Source organism: Dipodomys merriami, unplaced genomic scaffold (assembly GCF_024711535.1).
Source record: "Dipodomys merriami isolate MVZ:Mamm:240054 unplaced genomic scaffold, mDipMer1.0.p SCAF_103, whole genome shotgun sequence".
Classification (NCBI taxonomy): Eukaryota; Metazoa; Chordata; class Mammalia; order Rodentia; family Heteromyidae; genus Dipodomys; species Dipodomys merriami.
In genome coordinates, this window is record NW_027202305.1 from 401,615 (window position 1) to 420,772 (window position 19,158).

The 19,158-nt window shown below is 48.8% G+C and overlaps 1 protein-coding gene across 2 annotated transcripts in view; it reads right to left on the bottom strand.

Annotated features, from left to right (window-relative positions):
* The window catches only part of LOC138809797 (mastermind-like protein 2), a 226,718-nt gene that overhangs the window by 37,401 nt on the left and 170,159 nt on the right, over positions 1-19,158 (bottom strand). The gene's annotated exons all lie outside the window — the stretch shown is intronic.

Consider the following 19,158-nt stretch of genomic DNA (forward strand, 5'->3'; position numbering starts at 1 on the left):
TTTTGAGAGCTCTTCATGGAAGATACTGATGGAGTTTATGATTTTATATTCTATTGGGATTCATGGGTCGCTCACCACTTACTTGCTACAAAATCCCCTTGGATTTCCTAGCCAGATACAAACTGGAATCCTGCAATAGCTCATTTCTCTACATATGAAGAAACGTCATTCCCACTCACAGTTCTTGTCAGCCTCCGACTTCGGAGTTGTAACTCGAAACGGGTGTGCTTTAGAGGAATGCTGTCAATTAGTGTCTGAAAAATTTTAATAGCGCACAATGGCAGTGGAATTCATCACATGTTGTCTAAGGCGTGAGAACACAGATAGCCCACGTGACACAGTGCGCGCAAGGCCGGCGTCCGGGACCTGGGGCGTTCCCAAGGCCTGCGTGTCCACAGCCCCTCTCAAGGGTGGGAAAGGCAGGTGTCACCTGGGGGTCGGCCCTGGCAGGGCCCGCAGGGAGCCGTCCGTGGCTAGCCTGTGTTTAAACCTTGCATGTGGTTCTGATTTTCGGTACTTACCCTTTACTCTCACATAACCCTATTTCATCACTGCTTGCACTTTCTCTTATATTACCTCTGTTTTTAATTTTGAGGGTTCCTGGATACTGTAAGATACATTTTAAAATTCTTTCTCAGAAGACAAGCACTTATTTTACATTTGGTATGGCCACAAACTGGAGTGCTTCAGGATCTGGCACTGTAGATAGGGAGGGATATGTTTATTCTGATGACAAAATCCGAATGCAGACGGTAAGTGAGGGATCCTGTTTGCTCCCCGGGCCCTGGGTCTGTTCATGAAGTGACACTGCACGGTGCTTTCTGTTCATATTACTTTTGCTCACAATACCCCAACTGTCCAGCAGATGGCCCCTGCCTCCAAAGTTGAGCGGACTGTATTTCCATTTCAGACAGACATTGACTTCTACATCTGATACTAGCAATGCTGTTGGAAGCAGAAGGCAGGCCGACCACTTCTACTACTTTAGTGAGAGACGTTGCCCCCACCCTCCAGCCTCGTGGATTTCTAGGAAAACCTCAACAATTTGAAAGGAAAGCATAATCAGAATTAAAACCTAAAGATCTCTTTAAAAATCTGTTACTGTAGTTACGTTCCACATGAAACAGAAGGTTAGTACTGGTGGCAGCTGAGGGGGAAATAAAAGCTAATCTCAAACTTCCTAAGAGAGAGACAAGCTAAATAAATAAATCAACTAAGAAAAGGCCGCTCCTCTAAGTAGTAAGGTATAAATGAACACACACACACACACACACACACACACACACACACACACACACACACACACACACAGAGCTTTGTGGATTCGTGTAACTTTACAGAGGCCTTCCCTGCTTTACCTCTGCATGGAGAGATGATGTGACCGAGTGACTTCTCATGTTTAATGACAGTGCTTTGTAAAGCTCACACACGCACGCACACGTAGATCCATTTCCAGAGGGTCCCGGGCCCCATCCTTTTGTGTCAAGCACAAAGAAGAAGGAGAAAGAGGGAGAGACAGACACAAAGCAACGGCCCCTGTAACCAAGCACCGAACGTGATTTAAACAACCGACTGTAAACACCAACCATAGGATGTGCCCTGTGAGATGGAGCCATGCTCGCAAAGGAACACTAGCCACGTTTAAAAGATCCCTTTGTCTGAGGAAATGCCCAAGCTGACATTCCAGGCAGCAAGTCTTCTTTCTACAAGAAGCTGACAAGACAAAAGCAACCAAATGAAAAGGTGAACATGGCTCATTTAAAAACCAAATAATAGCATTTGATTGTTATTTTTTAAGGATCTGGTTCCCTTGTTTTATATGACTAATTAGGGATCAATGTTTCCTTGAGGGGATGTGTTAGGAGGCAGGAGACTTGTATGACCTAGTGTGTTACTTTGTGTGAATGAACTCACACCCTTGGCCCTCCATCAGTAACGGGAGGGTGGAACTAAATGACTTTTGGGTTTGCTTCCCACCCAGGCCTGTTCTGATGAGGCACTCCGTACCGGAGGGTGGGGGGGTGGGGGGGGGAGGACAGGGTCTGGGCCCGGGCTTCTGTCCCTACTGTGCCAAACGGAGCCGCACAAGGCCGCTAACAAAGTCATCTTAGAGAACTCTGAGGAGTCACTCCCTACTTCAACTTCCTGGCCATTTTCCGAGACTGAAACAGAAACTCTGGTTTGGTAGTCCACGTTTAGAGATGAGTCTGTTTTGTCCTAACATTTATTTCACTCAGTTCTGTTTGCACATCTGATAATCTCCAAGTTTGGGATCTTAGAGTTCCTGCTCTCTCCTGCCCCTGTCACGTCGACACACACAATGGGCTCTTCAGAAATGCAGAGTCTGAGCATCTGAAGCAGTGGAATACTGATTTCCATGAAGCGGAAAGCACAGTACCAGTGGCATGTATGTTTGGCATCATCTTGGCTTCAAGAGACACACACTTCTTTTGTTTATTCACAAGTCTTTCTGTTTCCACCTCAGCTGTAACGACTTCCCCAGCTCTCATTTACGTGTGTGTCGGCTATCGTCCCAACAGCAAAGCCCTACGTCTGGGAGGCACACATCTTTTCATTCATTCAAAAACAGTGTGGAGGGCCATTTTGATGGCAGAGTATGCACTTGGAACAAAGCCGCAGGATGCGAACTAACTGCATCCCAGGAATACCAACGTCCTGGGTGAAGTGCACTGCTGGCTGTGCCCACCCACAGCTTCAGCTCAGCGGCCCAGGTCAGCCTCTGCGGGGAGAGGCTGCCGGGACGGGGAAGGCCCCTAGAAGGCTCGTCTCTCCCCGGTTCACACACACAGGATCGGGTGTGCCCAGAATCCCCCGACGGACAGTAGCAGAGGGAGGACCGGGAAAGCAAAAAGTTCACAGAGTGAAAACACCGAAGTTAGGTTTCTATGTTGGGCATCTTGTTTAGGGATCCCCGGTCTTCTGTTCTGACTCCAGAGTTTGTCTGCAGCTTTGGAGTCATGCCCAGATCCCGGCCACCCTCTCCACAGACGGGAGACGACAATGCACTTCTCCTCTTCTGGGGTGGGGTGTGATGCTGAGGTTTGACCGCAGGGCCTCGGATGGCGAGGCCTGGCCTCCACCGCCACCCATGCTGCCAGCCCGTCTTTGGCACTGGGTCATTTTGAGGCGGAGTTCCTGCTTCCCAGCTGCGGTGGGGTAGGAGGCATGCGCTAACAGGCCCAGACTTGTCCTTCGAGATCGAGTTTATGGACTTTTTTGCCCAGATGCCCTTGGATCCACAACCCCCTTGATCTCGGCTCCAGGCCCCTGGGACGGCAGGCTCCTTCCGCTGGGGACAGCTATTGGTTGTGAAGGGAGGGGTATCACACACGTTTTGCCCAGCTGGCTTCAAACCATCATACTCTTGATTTCAGCCTCTAGAGTAGCAAGGATCACTCGAAAGAGTTCATTTTGGCGAGAAATCCGAGGCATTCTGAGTTGAAGCAAATTCCCTAGAATACATTAGTAAGTACTAACTTATGAAGTAGTAAGGACTCTTAGCCTGCCTTTCTCTGTCAAAGATTTCTCTGTCATTCCCAAGATGGAAACTGCAAATCTATGACTAAAATAAAGGCTAGAATTTCTTGATCACTTTACCCTTGTGCGTGGCAGCGGCACTGGATTGTGAGCTGGAAGCTGCCATTTCTGAGTGGATAAAATGCATGGCTGGAGACCTGGCACAAGTGGCGGAGGGCAGCCCAGCGAGTCTGAGCCCTGGGTTCAAACTCTGGCTCTGCTCTCCTAACAAAAGAACAAGAAAAAAGAAGATAAAGCAAGGCTGACTAAAAGGCCCTGTGTCTGAGGAATGAATGCCGTTGGGTCAATCAGATCACTTCCAACACCACGCTCACTCCGTTCGCTGAGCCCCTCTGTGGCTGGGCTCTGAAGGTCCCTCCTTCCCGAGCTGTGACGTGGCTCGGTGGATAATACAACTGTGCTCCCTGAAGAACTCTATTTGCTTTTTAGGAAACGGACAAGAATAAGATAGTATTCTTCAGTGTCACGAAGAGAGAAACTGAGCCTCCAAGAGGTGCGGCGAGTTGGGGGTCCATTCCCTTCGAGCTGCTCGCGGCTCTGGTCCTGGGATACATATCCACACACACACTTTGAACAAGGGCTGCCCCTGTCACTTCTTCTTCAGAAAGGACCTGTAGATCATCACATTCCCAAGGAGACACCACCGCAAATCCATCACAGCACCTCTACTTTTATTTTCCCCCCCCTTTTTTTTTTTTTGGGTCTGGTTGTGGGGCCTGAACTCTGGGCCTGGGCGTTGTCCCTCAGCTCTTCAGCTCAAGGCTAGCGCTCTACCACTTGAGCCACAGCGCCACTTCCGGCTTTTTTCTTTTTGCTTATATGGTGCTGAGGAATCGAACCCAGGGCCTCAGGCTTGCAAGGCAAGCGCTCTACCACTGAGCCACCTTCCCAGCCCTTTTTTCCCCTTTTTATTTTGTTCGTCTGCCTTGGTTCTCTGGATGGAAGCACAGTGTGGCTTCAGCCTCTGGGTACAGAAGGGAGTCCTGGGCAGGCAGCTTGCGCTGGGGCCTCCAGCGGCTTGAACAGGAACCGCAGGCGGGCAGTGCAGGCAGTGCAGGTTGCCTTTTCTGAACAGTGTCTCAGGAGAGAAAAACTAACTTTGAGAAGATAAATACAGTCCCGACAAGAAAAACTTGAAGCCAGGACTGTGTCCGTGGGCCACAGGGGTCCCCGGGCCAGCCCGATTCTGACACGGTGCGGCGGGAAATGAGGAGCCCCAGGGCCTCCCGGGCCGGCCACCTGGCAGCCGGCCAAAGGATGCAAACTTGCCATTCCAAATGATGAAGGGAATTACTTCAGATAAGACATTTCCACTTCAAACAAAAATTTCCTTCTTTTCTCCCATTTTCTTCTCCCTTCATTCTCTTCCTTTCTCTGCTATCTGAAGTTTTCTCTGTGTTAGACTAAGCACCTCAAATGAGTCCAATAAAATACAGTCCTACGGATGCCTCAGGCACCGTGTGAGGATGGAGCGCCCTCGCTGGCTGTGAGCCCCGGGGGCACCAGGCAGAGCCGGAGGGGTAGAGACGGGCGGGGGTGTGTGCCAGGACCACGGCGTGGCAGAGCAGGTGTGCGCTGGAGAGGAAAGGCGGGCGAGGGCCCGAGGGCTGACGTGCGTGCTCCGACAGAGACGATCCTGCGGGCTTTGTGCAAGCTGGGGCCATGTTCAAGAGTGTTGCTCGGGCTTATTCCTAAAGTCAGCGTGCAGCCCCTGGGAGGCTTTTCCTGGGGTGAGGATGGGCACTGGCGACAGAGCCTTATCTGGCTTCAGAATAGCAGAGGTGAGTGAGACGGCCAGTTACGAAGACAGTTATCCTTGTGTGATAGGAGGGCTTCACAGGAAGGGAAAGGGTCACACGACAGACAGTCCATTAAGAAAACCCCAGTGAGCAACGTGTTCTTAGGCTATGTACGTTCTGAGAAACCGGAGCCATCCTGGCCTTTCTGTTACCACACCTTGAGCGCCAGGGCGCGAAGCTAGGATGGATGGATATTTTATCACATATGCTCTCGGTAAGTTTTATTTTCCAGGAAGTGAACGATTGTTTCTACAATAATAACCACCCCAGATCGGGTGCCAACTGTGCCAATAAATATGGGAAGTGCAGGCGTACAACAAGCCACTGCATCCGACAGCGGCCTGTCAGCACCCACAACGCACTGGTACCTCCCAGTTCTACGAGAGGAATGCCCAGGCACCGGCCTAAAACGCTGACACTCCGGCCCAACTGCTCACACCACAGCCAAGGCTGCTTAGAGAATCACACGGCTTTTTAAACAGCTACTCAATGAACGCTCGTTTAAAGAGAAAAGTAAAAACGTGTGAACGCTTTAGTATGTGCATTTCAGTAATCACTACTGATTAGCTATGGCTTGGTTAGGAACAGTTCCATGTGATTAGAAGTAGTCCTCACTCCAATAAATGTTTCTGAATTCAGTATCCTCATCTAGAGCTTCCAAGCCTCACGACTGGCTGACGCTGTTTTTCTAAAGATACATGATTTGACATAGAGACAGATCAGTGCCAAGGCTCCGGGAAGAGCAGAGGCTCCGGTCACGAAGCAGCGGCTCACCGGAGACTTTTGGGCAGTAGGGTGATTTGGTAATGGGCCATCTGCACTCCTGGACAAGGCAGCCGCCGGTCAGGCCCACCCCAGAGGATACTGGTCAAACGGGAGGACTGACACCCGTCCCTTCCGACCCTTGATGACATGTGTGTGCACGCTGAGCCTTGACCACAGCCGTGCAGCGTGTATCTAAAGAGCCCGCTCTTCACTGGCTGTCCTCACAGCCCAGGACCGCAGCAAGCCTCTGGCCTAAGTTCAGTGTCACGTGAAAAGTTCACAATTACACTTGTGGAAGGCACTCTATTCCGTCTGTACAATGTGTTTACTAACTGCATGATTTTGTGAAAGCGGTTAACTCACAAGCACCTTGTTACGCCAGAAAGCACGGAAGATAACAGTATCTTCCTAAAAAAAACTTTTGTGAGGATTAAATGAATTAACAATTAACAATACTTGGCCTAGAATAAATTTTTACTTGGCTTTAATAATTATTGCTATTCTAATTTTAGAACAACTGATCTTTCTCTCTTGAAGACTCTCATATTTTATACACATGATTGGGTTTGTCATTTAGCTTACATTCTATGTGTATAAGAAACAAATGTTGAGAGTTTAGAAAGGATTAGAATTCCTGCCTTAAACCAAGAAGCTACCATCTTAACCAGGGACGGTATCCCTGTAAAACCAGAAGGAGCATCTTTCTATCAACATGGAATGAAAAATAGGTTCTTTCTGCACCTCATGTTTTAGCAGTTTCAGAAATGTTTTGAATGCATGGCTGATAGATTTAAAATACTTAATCACATTAAAGAAATGCTCCAAGAAAGGCCACTAGAAAAACTGCTCTGGTTTTGTCGAGCATTTATTCCAAAGACAAAATAAAGAACTCGAGGTCCATAAAATATACCCAAGATAGCAACTGACGTTAGTTGTCAAGGCACATACTTCCAAACATGTGAGCACTTCCCATGTTCTTCTCTCTTAGGCCCAGATACAGTACTCTGCCTCTGTTTGTCTCTGTTTTTCTCTCTCAAACACACCCATGCACACATATATGCTCAAGCATGCATACACACGCATGCACAACACACACAGAAATCTTGAGCTCCATGGTGAGCTCCCAGTTCTTTGCAAGACAGCAGGAAGGCAAGCAGGGAAAGGGTGGTTCATGCAGGGAGAGAGAGAGAGAGAGAGAGAGAGAGAGAGAGAGAGAGAGTGTGTGTGTGTGTGTGTGTGTGTGTGTGTGTGTGTGTGTCCAGAACTGGGTAAAGTGAGGCCAGGCTCCTTAGAGTCAGGAACCAGGGCTCTGGTTGGGTTACATTAGCTAAGGACAAGGATGCAGAATCTTTTTTTTTTTTTTTTTTTGGTATGACAAATAGTAAAGCATGTAGTATGCTGCAGGTACTGTACAAGGTGCTGGAAGAAATCAGTGAGTGATGTTAAAATGGCAGCTGCTTTTGGAGACACTTAACAGATAGACATAAACAAAAACACAAGCATAGTGAGCAGTCTACCTCAAAGTGTAAGAGCTATGAGAGAAATGAGCCCAGAAGAGGGGCACACGGAGGTAGGCGGCACAGATTCTGCAGGGGTGAATGGGTGTGCTCTGGGAAGGCAGGGTGTCAGGAAGTGGGGTGAACGGGTGTGCTCTGGGAAGGCGGGGTGTCGGGAGGTGTGGGGTGAATGGGTGTGCTCTGGGAAGGCGGGGTGTCGGGAGGTGTGGGGTGAACGGGTGTGCTCTGGGAAGGTGGGGTGTTGGGAGGTGTGCGGTGAACGGGTGTGCTCTGGGAAGGCGGGGTGTTGGGAGGTGGGGTGAACGGGTGTGCTCTGGGAAGGCGGGGTGTCGGGAGGTGTGGTGCACGGGTGTGCTCTGGGAAGGCGGGGTGTCGGGAGGTGTGGGGTGAATGGGTGTGCTCTGGGAAGGCGGGGTGTCAGGAAGTGGGGTGAACGGGTGTGCTCTGGGAAGGCAGGGTGTCAGGAAGTGGGGTGAACGGGTGTGCTCTGGGAAGGCGGGGTGTTGGGAGGTGTGGGGTGAATGGGTGTGCTCTGGGAAGGCGGGGTGTCGGGAGATGGGGTGAATGGGTGTGCTCTGGGAAGGCAGGGTGTCGGGAGCTGTGGGGTGAATGGGTGTGCTCTGGGAAGGCGGGGTGTCGGGAGGTGGGGTGAATGCGTGTGCTCTGGGAAGGCGGGGTGTCGGGAGCTGTGGGGTGAATGGGTGTGCTCTGGGAAGGCGGGGTGTCGGGAGGTGTGGGGTGAATGGGTGTGCTCTGGGAAGGCGGGGTGTCGGGAGGTGTGGGGTGAACGGGTGTGCTCTGGGAAGGCGGGGTGTCAGGAGGTGGGGTGAACGGGTGTGCTCTGGGAAGGCGGGGTGTCGGGAGGTGGGGTGAATGGGTGTGCTCTGGGAAGGCGGGGTGTCGGGAGGTGTGGGGAGGCTGAGGCTGGCAGGTGATGAGTGTCTCCAGGCAGAAGCATGTGCCGTCTTGATCGCAGACCTCACAGGGCCTGGTATCAGCTCTCGCTCATGCCTGGAGGAATGAAGAGCCAGAGGAGGGGTCTGAGCCAGAAAGGGTCGGGAAAGGACAACGTCCATTCCCCCAGAGTTCCTGGCGGCAAACCCAGCATCTAACTTGCCTTTCTAACGTTTTTTCTTCTACCGGTAAGCCTCCATTTACATACATTTTTTCCCCTCATGCCACATTTCCAGAATCGATGCGTGTCTGTCCAGTATAGCCTGACACTATTTAAAAAACAGCAATTCAAGACACAGACCTTTCAAAATGCCTACTTCCACACCACAGAACCCGCATTTAGAGCAGTAACAAGGGGCCACTTCTATGGAGGTAAATGTGTTTACAGCCCTGTTACTGTAATGTTTCTATTTCAGAAGCAGGTCTATTATGTCAGCACCCATCCTTGAAAACACAATTACGCTACTCTTCTATTGTATATAGGATAAGATTCAACAAATGAAACTCTTACAGAAATTATATCACATTTGGGTTCTTTTCTAAAAAATCCTTTAAATCTGTTATTGGTAAACAGAAAATTACTACAATAAAATTGCTTCAAATACTTTGTCATGGGAATCTAATCAAAGTGAGGAAATAACAACTTATTGAGGCCTATCATGTTTTTGACTATGGTAGTTCACATTAATATGAATGCTAGCTGAAAAAATAAGTAACTACAACAACCTCACATGGTTGTTTTCATTTCAACCCAGATCACTTATACATTCCCAGGAAACAGCTTTGAATACCATATTTTACAAGCTTGTGGTTTCAAGCTGCTGATTTGAAAGTCTTTTTGATCTCTGTACTGAGTTTTAACATTTTTTCCCTGCTTTGTTGGTTTATAAACAGGGCCAAATCAAGTGGAAAATTCTCTCCTAAGAAAGAGGCAACTATATGAAGAAAATACCTGCCCAAGTATGTTTTTAAAAAACTTCTAACCTACTAACATTTCTAGTCCAGCAAGTTTCCTTCTAAACTTGATTAAACGGTGGCAGTGAGTGTTACCTCTCAATTATTGAGTAGCCTGAGTCATAGTAACAATGCATAGAGCATTTCACTGAGGAAATATTTCCATCAGCTGTTTCCACAGGAATCCCTTTCCAGTCATTGGAGGAAAGATCCCCCACTCCTTCTCCGATCATTGCCCTAGAGTGGTTTTCTTTGACATAATGTAAGAAGGAGTAACTTTTTAAAGGTGGAGGCGTGGTGCATGTGAACCCCCCTCCAACTGCGATTCTCAGCCCTACTCATGTTAGAATTTCCCAAGGAAGCTTAGCAAAAAGGTCCCGTCCTGCCACCCCACCCCGGAAGGGTCTGATGCAGTCCTCAGAGCGGCTGGTCACTTTGAAAAACAGACATTTTAGCTTGAGAGTTAAAAGTAAAAAGGATGGGGCTGGGAAGGTGGCTCGGTGGTAGTGTTTGCCTTGCATGCAAAAGGCCCTGGGTTTGATTCCTCAGCACCACATAAGCAGAAAAGGCCAGGAGTGGCGCTGTGGATCAAGTGGTAGAGCCTTGAGCTGAAGAGCTGAGGGACGGTGCCCAGGTCCAGAGTTCAGGCCCCACAACCAGGGAGAAAAAAAAAGAAAGAAAAAGTAAAAAGATGCTTTTCTTTCTCTTTCTCTCCTTAAAAAAATTAACTTACATTAGTTATGGGGGGTCATTGTTACATTTCTACCCTTTAGTCTACATTCCAGGCAATATCCGCCCTTTTTCATTGTCTCTGCTCCCTTCCGGAACCATTTCAGCAGGTTTCATTGCTCTGTGCTCATAGCTGCAAGTGATTTATTTTGGTAGTATTGAGCCTCCTTCATCCTCCTTGTAACCCAGTCTCCTCCCCGAGTACCCATTCTTTCTTCATACTTTCTTCTATTCCTTCCTTTTCTTTTATAAAATGAATATTTGAATTGTTTCTATCTTTAAATTAAAATAAGCACAGAGTATTCCCATTCAGCCGTGGGAGATGTAAATATACTGGATATTAAACCAAAGTCATGTGGCTTACACCGGTATGAGGCGCATGTCTCTGGGCCCAGCTTTCGGAACAGGCAGGTGGGAGGCTGATCTGCTGCTCAGGGGTGGGTGCGTCTGCTGCGTGTGAGGGCACGGTCCCCGCCTCGGGCAGGCCATGGGGCTGAGGGGCCTTCTAGCTAAGGAAAGCGCGCAGGCTTGACCTGCAACTCTCATTTGTGGTCAGTGAGGCAGCATCTATCCAGGGCAGAAGAAGGGCCAGGCCTCCCGAGGGAGTGAGTGCCTCCTTTTATTCTTTTTGTCGGTCGTGGGTCTTGAACTCTGGGCCTGGGCGCTGTCCCTCAGCTCTTCAGCTCAAGGTGAGCGCTCTACCACTTGAGCCATGGCACCACTTCCGGTTTCCTAGTGGTTTTTTGGAGCTAAGAGCCTCAAGGACTTTCCTGCCCAGGCTGGCTTTGAACCGCAATCCTCAGATCTCAGCCTCCTGAGCAGCTAGGATGACAGGCGTGAGCCACCAGCGCCCGGCTGAGTGAGCTCCTCTTAACGGAGGATTTTAGGATCAGTTTCTCAAAGAGGGTGGTGTGTCTGGGCAGCTCCGCACCTGGCATTGTGGAGCCAGGCTGCAGGCCAGGTGCCCTGGGCAAGGAAGGGGAACAGTCCCAAGGACTCCGGGATCCTGGCCTGCGGAGAAACTTGGCTCCAGGTGGCACCGGACGGGGGCCCAGTGTGACCCGAGTGGCTGCTGAGCAATGCAGCTGTGCCCACGGATTCGGGAGAGCATGGTGGGCTGTGGAGAGGAGCTGGGGGGGTGGGCTCAGGACTGCAGTTCTCAAGTGAGGAGGGGTGGGGGGTGGGGGAAAGCAAAGCCTAGTTTTCTGTTATGGACTGGGTTTGTGCTGATGGTCTACAAAGGTTTGCAGCTATTTAGGAGCACTGGATTTAATGTCATTCTTCTAATCATCCAGACACTAAATCTCCTCTCCTTCACCCTTCTTCTTCCTGCTCTCTTGTTGTGTTCAGTCTCTCCTATATGTGATTAACACACATAGGAGAGGAAGGGTCAACATGACACATAGATGGCCACTATCCACTTTGAAGACCGGCTGTCCTGAAGACTGGACTCAGCATGGCCATCAGGAAACCACCTCTAACTGCATCAGTCTGTTTCCTTTCTCTAGTCTGTTGGAGCAAACATATTACAAACAAAACCTAAAAAAAGCCGGGCGCTGGTGGCTCACGCCTGTAATCCTAGCTACTCAGGAGGCTGAGATCTGAGGATCGCGGTTCAAAGCCAGCCCGGGCAAGAAAGACCGTGAGACTCCTATCTCCAATAAACCACCAGAAAACCGGAAGTGGCGCTGTAGCTCAAGTGGTAGAGCGCTCGCCTTGAGCTGAAGAGCTGAGGGACAACACCCAAGCCCAGAGTTCAAGCCCCACGACCGACAAAAAAAAAAAAAACCCTAAAAAAAACCACTGCATTTTAGGGGCTGGAAGGTGGCTCAGTGGTAGAGTGCTTGCCTTTCATGCTTGAGGCCCTGGGTTCGATTCCTCAGCACCACATATGCAGAAAAAGCCAGAAGTGGGGCTGAGGCTCAAGTGGTAGAGCGCTAGCCTTGAGCTGAAGAGCTGAGGGACAGCGCCCAGGCCCGGAGTTCAGGCCCCACGACTAACAAACAACAACAACAAAGAACACCTCATTTTAAAGACAAAGAAAACCAAGTTAGGTGGGTGATGAGATTTGGGGGGACACAAGGACACAACTCATTCAACTTCGAAACAATCTATTTTACAAGAAACTACAGAAAATTCTAAGTAGCTACACTTTTCTTTTGGGGGCTTCACCATTTCCAGTTTGCTCTTGCCTAGATTGCTTATGGGGAAGTTCTAGCTGCAAAGCCGTGGCTTCAGAGTGTAATCGCATGTTGTCATGTTCTAGAGGCTCACACGTGGCTCTAGCATTAGGATCTGGAACCAGGAGGTCACAATTCTGAGATTCTCCTAAGATGTTTACTGGACACATGCCACCTCTGAAATTCTGAACCTAAATTTGAGCAATTTTACATAGTTTAAATAAATTTAGCTTTTTTTTTTTTTTGCCTCAAGAGCCAAAAATGTATATGACATGAGGAAGAAAAGGAAGGAAACCAAGTCTCTTCAACCTCAAAGAGATGGCTCTGGCTGGGCGCCGGTGGCTCACGCCTGTCATCCTAGCTACTCAGGAGGCTGAGATCTGAGCATCATGGTTCAAAGCCAGCCTGGGCAGGAAAGTCCGTGAGCCTCGTATCTCCAATAAACCACTAGAAAAGTGGAAGTGGTGCTGTGGCTCAAGTGGTAGAGCGCTCGCCTTGAGCTGAAGAGCTGAGGGACAGTGCCCAGGCCCAGAGTTCAAGCCCCACGACCAACAAAAAAAAAAAAAAAAAAAAAAAAAAAAAGAGATGGCTGTGAGGGAGAGGCTGATGGAGAGACCGCTTTATAAGGGAACGGCTTCACTGCAAAAAGACTGTTGATGGACAGAGGAGTTACAGTGACATCACAAGTAAGGTGGTGAGTACATTTCTTGTTGAACTTGATACCCCCTTCCTCATTTTTCTCCCATGCAAAACCACTTTCACTATGGAAGGATTGTGAATGGGGGCAGAGCTCAGAGCTCAGCCAAAGTGACGTTTGGGTGTCCAAGGCGAGGGTGCTCCCGAGGGAGGTCCCCCCCCAACCCTACTCCTCACCTCTCAACACGCAGCTCCAGACCGAACCATCTCTCAGAGGCTCTAGTTCAGCCAAGGGCTTTTAGACCTCAGTCCAAACCCCTTCTCTTCAGATTTGGCTCAAGGTATCGATAACCATAAATTTCCATATTTATACTTCCAATCTGTGAGGACTTAAAAACCCTAGTATGGAAACCAAGTGTACTCTTTAGGGAACAGACTGTATGTAATTTACAGGACGAGCCCCGATCTGCTGCGTTAATACTATAACAATACCGAATAACTTGGCCGGTTTTATTGCATTCTTTGTGCTGTGAATCTTTCCTTCTTCTGCATTATGGGCAAAAATCATCCATTTAACCTCGCAAGAAGGTTTTTGTTTTGCTTTTATATTCTCCCATCCCTTTGACACCTCCTCTATTTCTTTTTTATTTGATTTCCTTCTTGTCAGACTCACACGTAATTAGTAGAGTCGTCCTAGCTGGAAGCAGTGACAATTTAATGGGCTGAGCCCGATGGTCTCTTGAGTAGAAATACGAGGCTCCTGAGCTAGCTGGGTGCCACGAGGCCCTTCTGGCTCTGCTGTGATGAAGGAGACGTGCCGAGCTGTGGCTGGCTGAGCACTGACTTCCTCCCTGGTGTGTTCTAATATCTTTGCTCACAACAGCACAGGGCAAGGACCCAGGAAGCCCGTCTGGCCCGTGGTGCTGCGCATCCCCGCCTCCATTCCTGAGGATGGCACCGAGAACGAACTGCGATGAACTTACCAAGTAGCTGGCTGCAGCTGACTTGCAGGGCTCATCTGTAGGAAGTTCTCAATTTTTAAATGATAATAGCACGGGATATTTTGATCTTGAATGTGCTTGTATAGGAACATAAAGTGGAGCAACTCTCCACCCGCTCCCCTGTCAGCACAGAGACAAGAGTGGAGAGGTGCTGTGCACGGCCGATCATTGGCCTCAATGGACATCTAGGGAAACAGAGGCATTGTGGTAAGGCCCCGGACCCTGCATGGCACTGAGGCCGGGCGTGAGGCCTTCGCCACGCTCAGCTTCTCAGGAAAAGCTGGGATGTGAAGGGTGGAGCCTGCCCTGCTCTCAGGCGAGTTCAGAGGGTCACCTGGGAACCGTGGGCCCAACAGAGAAAATAAAACCAACTGATCTCCTTAGTAGACTCTCGGAGAGGGTCTGAGTGTGAGGGAGGATTCACAGCCACGGCCCCAGGCCACCGCCGCCTTGCCTCTGTGCTCTCTGCGTCTGTCTGCATGGAGTGCCGTGAGCTGAGAGAAGAGGGATGCGGAATTCCTGCACGTCCCCATTTTTGACATGGGAGTGAAAGTTAGGTTCCTGTGTCTGAGCAATCAAATGTTCTCTGGTTGCATCAGCCAAACCTCGTGGAAATGCCTTTGCTTCCCCGGTTGTCTGCTGAGCCACACCCGCAGAGAGCGCTCAGGGGATGATGCGAGGCGCTGCGCCGGGGTGGAGGAGTGGGGCAGCTTATTTTTCTGTGGAGTACTGCCCTGGAAAAATACAAGTTAACAGGAAAGGAGAACCAGAGCTCCAGCTTGGCCCTGAATCCCACTCTTTATTGCAAAGCCGATCATGCATTTGTTTTCAGTTTTGAAGTTTTAGAGGCTCAGTGTTAGTAGCTAACGGGTTTCCCAAGGAAAATATCGATAATGTTTTCTGTGTTCCTTCTGATATAATATTCCGCGGTGAAAACAGGGCCCATCCGCATCGATTCTGTGCCGGGCAGAACACGGGCGTTCAAGGGGTAGGTTCCGAGGGCTGTTTCTCATTAGTAGACTACAAAAATCAGAAAACAGCTGCAGTGGTTTCTCATTTTTTTCAGTGAGGTGCTCAGATTTCCTTTGTTCTCCTTTAGAGAAGCTGCGCCTACAGGCACGTGGCTTGACAACCCGTGTGGAGTCTCAGCCGTCTGTCCGTCTCCCTCTCAGACCAGGCAGGATTTCACCTTCCTCATCTCAGATCCCCCAAGAACTGACTCCAGCCCTCGATACGCCATCAATTATTGATCACACACTTAAGTGCCCACAAAGTGCCAGAGTGGATGCTGAGGACGGAGGCGGGGGAGGAAGGCCTGTGTAATGAGTGAAGGCGGCCGAGCCAGGCAAAGCCGGGTGGGGAAGGGGGGAGGGAGGGTCTGTCTGACCGGCTTCCCACAGGACCAGCTGGGGGGGGGGGAAGGAACCTCGCATGAACACAGCCCCCCACAGGTTCCTGGAAAGGCAGGAGAACTGCTGTCTGGGACCCCCTGCTCGTGGTGCTGTCCACAGGGTTGATGGGGGACGTGTTTCTACTCTGGCTGGGCTGGGCTGCAGCCCGGTCCGCGGCACACCCGATGGCCCGCGTGGTGGGTCCCTGCAGGTGCTGTCTGGAGCTTTCCTAGGAGTAGACCAGCTTAACTCTGGTTTGCTAGGCTTGTGGGTCCTGGGTTTCTGTTTTTTAGAACCAACATTCTCCTTTCTTACCTCAGTGCAATGCATAAAAGAGGAACTCTTCATTTTAAAAGACTTGCCGTTGAGAGTTATTTTGACTACTGCTGAGATGTGTGATGTTTTCCATCATCTGAATACCACATTGGCTGAGTCTCAGAGAGGTTCAAGGAATGTGTATAAAATGATGATGTGTGTCTCGTACAGTACGCGTATGCAGAAACACCAGCTGTGGAGACCTTTTTGGTTTTGTTTTGGCCAGTCCTGGGGCTGGAACTCTGGCCTAGATGCTGTCTCTGAGCTTTTGTGCTCAAGGATAACTCTCTACCACTTGAGCCCAGCTCCACTTCTTGCTTTTTTGGTGATTAATTGGAGGGAGATAAGAGTCTCGTGGACTTTCCTGCCTGACCATGAGCCAGAGAGCAGGCGGCAAGGCTGCGGCGCCAGCCCGCACAGACCGGGGACCATCAAGGAGGGCCAAGCTCCCTGTCGGCGAAGGTCATGCTTCCTAATGGCATACACTGAAGCTCCTGAGAGGAGCCACAGGATTCAGGGTGAACCCTCAAGGGCCTTGAAAACCTGGTCTTGCAGGTTAGCAGTCGCTGGCTTTCCACATTACGCTCCACAGTTTATTGCTCAGAGAATAACGCACCACTTTATTGTTTCAATGCATTGCATGAAGTGCAAATATTCCAACAGCGTTTTCTAATTAGTGCCCAGAGGGCTGCCCGTGTGTGTGTGTGTGTGTGTGTGTGTGTGTGTGTGTGTGTGTGTGTGTGTGTATGTGTGTGTGTATGCGCGAGTGCTTGCACGCATGTCTATACACATGTAAGCCTGGGCTCCATTGCTGGATTGACAATGTGAAGGAGTCAAACGATTCACTCACATTACACCTCTCTGATCCCAATAGTCTAAACATTTGTACCATCTTTTGTTTCAAACCGAGAACTCCTGAATCTAAAGTCTTTGTGCCTGACTTTAATTAACTATCACTGTGCAAATGTACAAATTAACATGGTGGCTTCCTTTTCATTTCACCCAAAGAAACCACCCCTCCCTTCCAGCACCCGGTAACTGCTGAAACTGACGTAGAGAAGGCACAGCTAATGAGAACAGGGCAAAGAGGATTAATTTATATCACAGGTAAATATCTGTCAGATTTTCCATTAACCATTTCTTGGATTAAAGCTATTCTTAACCCTAGTTTTTTTTTTCTAGTTCAAAAGTCAGTGTTCAACAGGCTAAGTTGTCCACTAATGCATTAAATGCACGGCTCTTATTAATGGGTGTAGTTCACAGCCACAGACCTTGGACTGAAAATAGAAGGAGTCATTTTCTAGCTGTTGTTGATCCCTGTGAGTTGTGATCCCAAGGGTAGAATATACTTCTTATTGCTATGTCTATTTCTTTATTGAAGGATACAGGCATTATTGTTGCCTTATGCCAACTTATTCCATTGTGCAACCAGCTATTATATGTTAGAACAACACAATAGGATGGAAAGTGAAATCTCTAGTAAATAAAAGTTATACCCTGTAAAAGTTTTAAAATAGCATGCTTAAAGTTGAACTTGTTGACTTAAGAGAATTGCCCCTGTAATGTTTGCTTGGTACGCAGAGTAGATTGTGACTATCGGGACGATGCGGTGGATGTATCTAATAGGGTGCTAAGGACGTGGGCACTTGCCACTTCTAGATCAAATTCTCTTGAGGGAAAGACCAGACCTTCCCTGCCTTTCAAACTGAGGGTGTGAAACCAGATCATTGATCTTTAATCCCCAGTCCCACGGTGGTGATTGATACCTGGCTATCATGTGAATGAATGCATGAATGAAAGAGTTACAGTTTCTCCCTACTGTGAAACTGACTCCAGAGGTACTTACATCCCAAGGGATGGCATTGAAGAGTGAACAAGTTTTATTTATCATTTACAAAACCCAAGGACAGCCCTACAAGCATTGTATTAAAAAATTACACCATACCCACTTCCTTTTTTTTCCTCCTACTCTTATCTAGGATCAGAGATACCAAAGCACAAGTAGCAAATCAACCTAGTGACAGAAGCAGAGCAAGCCTGTGAGGTGAGGAAGACAGCAGATTTGCAAACCTCTGAGTCATCATTTTTAGTCTTTAGAAGAAGTGGATATTCCCCTTTCCTGCAGACAAACCACAACTGAAGCACTATACCCGGAACCGTGCCGGGCACCTCGCGAGCATTCCGCAATCTTTTTTGAATGAACACATAGAAACCAATGCCAGTTCAGAACGAAGCGAATGTGACAGCCTGGGATCTTTGCTTCTGTGCACCCCTGGGTTTGGACGAGGCTTCTCCCCCATATCAGTGCTGATCTGACTTTCACCTCTGGCTGTGATTTCTGCCTAGGCGTGTGGGGAACAGCAAACTTCAAGCTATCACAGAAAAGGCCCTGGCACCACCATACAAACCACTCTACCTGCTGCCTCTGCCTGGGCAGGGTAGTTTTTAAGGCAGCTCTAGTCTTTAATTACTAATGTTTTGGAGCAAGTGATTTGACCTTTCTGAACCCCAGTACCCTTACCTGTAAAAAGTATATCAGCTGGTAACATGTCCATTTGGTTATTTGTATATGACATAGAGTTGGTACTATTGTTTGTTTTTTTAATTAACAAAGCAACAAACCATACAAATTCCCTCCTGCTACTTTTTCCAACTAAGATTCTTCAGTGCTAAAGTGGGCGTGATGGTGTACAGTTATAGTGACAAGTGAGGGAGAAGAGGAGTAGGAATTTGAGGTAAGCCTGGGCTACATCATGTTGCCCTTAAAAATCCCCCATAGAACCTCTCAGCCTAATTACATGCACACACAGAGCTGGAAACCCACTCTGCACCCTGATCTAAGCTTTGGCCAGAAGAGTAGAGTGCTTAACCTGGATTTTTCTTTCCTTTGTAAACTTAGAAGATAGAGCATTAAACATCTAAGGCACAATGAACATGTCCACATAATTGTCCCGATCTGTCATTGACAACCTGTGATCCGCCTGCCTTCACCTCTTCTTCCTCCTAGCAGTACCCAGCCAAAGTGAGCCATGAAGGGTGGAGAGGCATTCAGAGTGGTCTTTGGGTCTCTTCTGACTCATTGCGCCATCCCTCCACCCCAAACCCATGTCAATATGTCACCTTTGACCCCAGGCTTGTTGCTGTTCTTTGGTCTCATTCCTAGGTTCTGATTAACTGTTTCCCTGCTTCCTTATGACTTTGGTCCTCTATGCTCCCAATTTCTTCTTCCCTCAGTCTAGTCTCTAAACTCAAACCCTGGCATTGTCCTATGTGAACAACCCTCAGTAAGAGCAGGGCTTATGTGTTAGGTGACTGTAGAACACTGAATTCACCACCACGTTCCTCTTGGAGAAGGCGTT